Below are 4,703 nucleotides of genomic sequence, written 5' to 3'. Positions count from 1 at the left end.
AAAACCGCATTAGCTTTGAAACTCCACCTCCTTTGGGCCAATGAGTGGTAGAGACTGTTGCTAGCAGGACAATGTCCCCTGTTAACTTCCCCAAATTGTCTCTTCACTCCACCCCTTTTCAACCACCCCTTTTGAGAGTGCCCTGTGCCTGACCTTGGGGCCCGGACCAGAGCACCTAAAAATAATGCCCAGCCTTAGATGAACATTCAATAAACAGAAGTTAAAATATTATCTGATGTGGAGAGGGTATAACTCAGTGGTTAGAGTGTGTGCCTATCCTGCACAGAGGTCCTGGGTTCAATCCCCAGTACTTCCACTTAAAAAAAAAAAAAAAAAGTAAATAAACCTAATTACCTACCCCAACAAAAGTGAAAAAACAATTAAATATTATCCAAGTAAAACTTTGCTTTAGATTTGGGCCATTTCATAAAAAATGTCTATGACCCCCACACTGAAAACATACTGATAGGAAGTGGCTCAACTCTTCCCAAATTCTCTGGGAACATACTAAAAGAGGATAAGAAAGTTAGGACCCTGCAGATCACTAAAATAAAGTGGCCACATGTGTGCGAAGCCATAATCATTTTGATCACTCGCCGTCTTCACCTTGTGTCCAAAGTTCTCAGTGTCGTTGTAAGAAACACTAATGCTGGAGGCCCTTTGACAATGATGAGAAGACAGAGATTTTCCAGCAAGACAGTCCCAGCCAGATTTGAGGTCGTTATTTACCCACTTAAGACAGAAACTATCCTCTCTGAGAGCCTCGTGACCTAATCCTTTAAGCCTCCTGCTGGCACTGGAAACAATGTTAAGCTTCGGGATCAGGCCCTTTGGTTTTCATAATCCATGAGAATTTGAAGATGATAAATGTGGTGGAGAGCCTGAAAATTCCCAACACGTAACTGGGGCCGAGGGGGAAATAATTAGGATCTAGTCATGTAGCTCCACCAACTCTTCTCAAAGGCTCTGAATTATGTAAGTCTCTTGGGCCAGCATCCTTCCTCTGCCTGCCCCATTTTGCCACGGAACAAGAAAAAGGCAGAGGCAATGAAAGGCAGTGGAAAGAAACGTCTGTCTGGTATGACTACTTATTAGCATCTGTGGTGAGCGACCTGGTGGGGAAGGAAGTCAGACTTCTGTCACAGTGTGAGGCAGGATGCAGCATTACCTTGAACTTACTTGGGCTTTCCCAGTCACCCTGCACCCCTTGGCCATTCTTGCCAAAGATAACTAGCAGCTATGTAGCAAAGAGCACGTCTGATCTATTCTTATTAGTAAGATTTGTGGGGCCGGGTTAGTTCTTATTATGGGGACCAAGGCTTCAGTACTGAACCTAAGAGGATGAACAAAGTTTCTTTCATTTCAGCTATAACTGTCACTCGAAATAGGGCATCTACGAAGAGAACGGGCTTTTGTAGGACGTTCCAGCAATGGCTCTGAAAGTTTTAGCAAAACCTCACAAGGTGAATTCTTATTTCTCCAGTCATCAGAGGCAAAACCTAAATTCACCATCAAACCCAGGCCAAGAAGAGAGCCTGAGAAGACCTGGGTGTGGGGGCAGCACCGCGCATGCCCTGCACACCACTGAGGGGTCTGCAGCAGGGCGTGTTGGCAGGTGTCAGAAAAGGGGGACACCCCTTACATCCTGACTGACGCTTGCATCTGCTTCCTCCTTTCTTCTCTTCCCTACAGTCTGATGAGACATTATCTGACTCATTTTTATGCCAACAGCATTGGTAGGAGCCTACGTTGAGCCAGAAAGAAAAAGATCATTAAGAGATACCCCTGACTCTTTAGTCCAAATAGCTCTGAATAATATCTGGCATAGAGCGTGTGCTTAAAAAAATGTTTGCCGGGTTCAAGTGAGGTCCACATGCAAGTGTTTATCGTAGAGCAGACCAACGCCTGCTGGTATAGCTGTTGGTTTGTTTTCTCTTAAGGCAGCCGGTGGGTGGTGGAGATACAGCACATGCTTAGTGGTACAGTGCATGCTTTGCATGCTTGAGGTCCTGGGTTCAATCCCCAGTACCTCCATTAAAAAAAAAAAGACAAAGAAGGAGAAAAAGCTATCCAGCATCCTGGTGGGCCACCCTATTTCCAGGCTCTTGAAGTTCCACTTTCCAGTGAATTAATGTTGGGGGAAGATATCGCTTTCCCAAGAGGATTCCTCTGTGGAGTGAATCCCTTATGATCTCATTTCTTCCCCAGCCCTTTGGATTTTTCTGTTTGTTTTCTCATCCTTTCACTTATTTGATTCTCAAAACTGGTTTTTGATCTACATTGGATTTATTTATTGGTAACGACTGTGCATGTGAGAAAATCGAAGCCCTGTCACCTTGACTTTGAGTAAAATGCCTTTTTAGAAATTTGACACGGGCATTCCAGAACAGGTAGCATTCAGAGTGGGCACTTACTTGGCCGAGCAATTTCTTTCTTAACTGGAGGCTTTAAACAGTGAGAAGCCTCAGGCCCTCAGTTGGTAGGTTCGCAAGCAGAATCCATCAAGGGCTGCAAAAGGGCTTGTCACTTCCGCCTACTGGATAATTCTGAATAATTTACATTCTGGATAGTTTAGTAAACTATTCTCAAGTTAAAAACAGAGCCTAGACCCTGAAATAATGAATTTATTTTAAGGACACCTCACTTGGGCACTGCCTGGGCACTGACAGAAGGGCTACGAACACAACTTTCCTTCCAACCAGCTGGCAGCGGGTGTCCCGTCTGTGGTCTCGTCAGAGAGATGGGTACTTGTGCCTTCTGCTGGCCCCGCCACCTGCAGACAGACTTCATCGCCTGACTCAATTAAACCTTCTGATCAGGAAGTTTCTTGGCAAGCTCCCATGCAGAGCATGAGGATACAGCCTCACTTCCAAATATTTATCTACACATAGGCAGAAAGCAGCGTGCTGAGAAGGAAGAATTAAAAGAATTACTGCCAAGTGAGGTGCTTGAAAAAAAAATCAGTGAATCAATTCAGAGGAAGCAGAATGCATACCTGTAGGAGACAGCACCCAAATATGCTCAAGACACATTCCTGGGGCCACATCTGCTCAGTAAGAATTCATCTTTGGATACTATGCCTTCAAGTGTCTTTCACAGCATTTCACCCTTCGGCTTCTGGTTGGGTTTGACCTCAGCTAATAGTTTCCTCTGTTGACACTACATCTACAGCTTCCTCCTCTTGGTCTTATTTTTTTTTTTTTCCAAAATATATATTTTTTCAGATTTATTGAGAAATAATTGACGTACTGCAACACTGTAATGAGAACCCTTAGGATTTACTCTCTTAACGACTTTCCTGATGTACGGGACAGCAGTGTTAGCTAGAGTCATCATGGTGTACACTACTCCCCTAGTACTTATTTATCTTATAACTGGAAGCTTGTTCCTTTTGACCACCTTCCTCCAGTTTCCCCTCCACCACCCAGAGCCTCCGTAAGCACAAATCTGATCTCTTTTTCTGTGGGTTTGGTTTGTTGTTGCTCTTGTTTAGATTCTACATATAAGTGAGATCATATAGTGTTTATCTTTCTCTGTCTGACTGATTTCACTTGGCATAAGTCTTTCAGGGTCCATCCATGCTGTCACAAATGGTAAGAAAGCCTCGGCTTTTTCACCACTGACTAATATTCCATTGTACGTAATAACACAACTTCTTTATTCATTCCTCCATCAATGAGTACTTTGATTGTTTCCATGTCTTGGCTGTTGTAAATAATGCTGCAGTGAACATGGGGGTGCAGATATCTTTTTGGGTTAGTGTTTTCATTTCCTTTGGATGTATTTCCAGGAGTGGAATTACTGGATCGTATGGTAGTTCTATTTTTAATTTTTTGAGGATCTTCCATACTGTTTTCCATAGTGGCTGGACCAATTTACAACCTGCCAACAGTGCACAAGGGTGCCCTTTTCTCTACATCTATGCCAGCATTTATCTCGTGTCTTTTTGATAATGGCCATTCGAACAGGAGTGAGGTGCAATCTCATTGTGGTTTTAATTTGCATTTCCCTAACAACTAGTGACATTAAGTGTCTTTTGATGTACCTGTTTGCCTTTCTTATATCCCCTCTGGAGAAATGTCTATTCAGGTCCTTTGCCCATTTTTCAATTGGGTTACTTGGGCTTTTTTTTTTTTTTTTAACTACTGAGTTTTATAAGGTCTTTATATATTTTGGATGTGAACCCCATTATCAGATACATAGTTTGCAAATAATTTTTTCCACTGTGTAGCTTGTCTGTTCACTTTGTTGATAGTTTCTTTTCCTGTGAAGAGGCTTTTTAGTTTAGAGATGTAGTTCGAGTTGTCTGTTTTTCATTTTGTTGCTTTAGGTGTCATATCCAAAAAATGATTACCAAAACCTATGTCAAGGAGCTTCATTCCTTTTTTTTCCCCTGGGAGTTTTATAGTTTTTAGGTCTTACATTTAAGTCTTTAATCTTGTGAATTAATTTTTGTGAGTGGTGTAAGATGTGAGTCTAGTTTCATTCTTTTACACATGAATATCCAGTTACCCCAGCACCATTTATTGAAGGGACTGGCTTTTCCCATTAAGTGTTCTTGGCTATCTTGTCAAATATGAATTGGCCATATACTTGGGTTTATTTCTGGGCTCTTGATTTATTGGTCTATTTGTCTGTTTTTATGCCAGTACCATACTGTTTTGATGACTATAGTTTTATAGTATAGCTGGAAATCAGGAAAT

General features: G+C 42.1%; 1 non-coding gene across 1 annotated transcript; it reads left to right on the top strand.

Moving 5' to 3' along the window:
• Positions 1 to 239: 239 nt before the first annotated feature.
• On the top strand, positions 240 to 316 carry TRNAD-AUC (transfer RNA aspartic acid (anticodon AUC)). The gene has a single exon. It is a non-coding gene; the product is annotated as a tRNA-Asp (tRNA).
• Positions 317 to 4,703: the final 4,387 nt, after the last annotated feature.

The sequence above is a fragment of the Camelus bactrianus genome, chromosome 19 (assembly GCF_048773025.1).
Source record: "Camelus bactrianus isolate YW-2024 breed Bactrian camel chromosome 19, ASM4877302v1, whole genome shotgun sequence".
NCBI lineage: Eukaryota > Metazoa > Chordata > Mammalia > Artiodactyla > Camelidae > Camelus > Camelus bactrianus.
The sequence above is the reverse complement of the archived record's forward strand: the minus strand, read 5'-3'. Positions and strand labels throughout refer to the sequence as shown.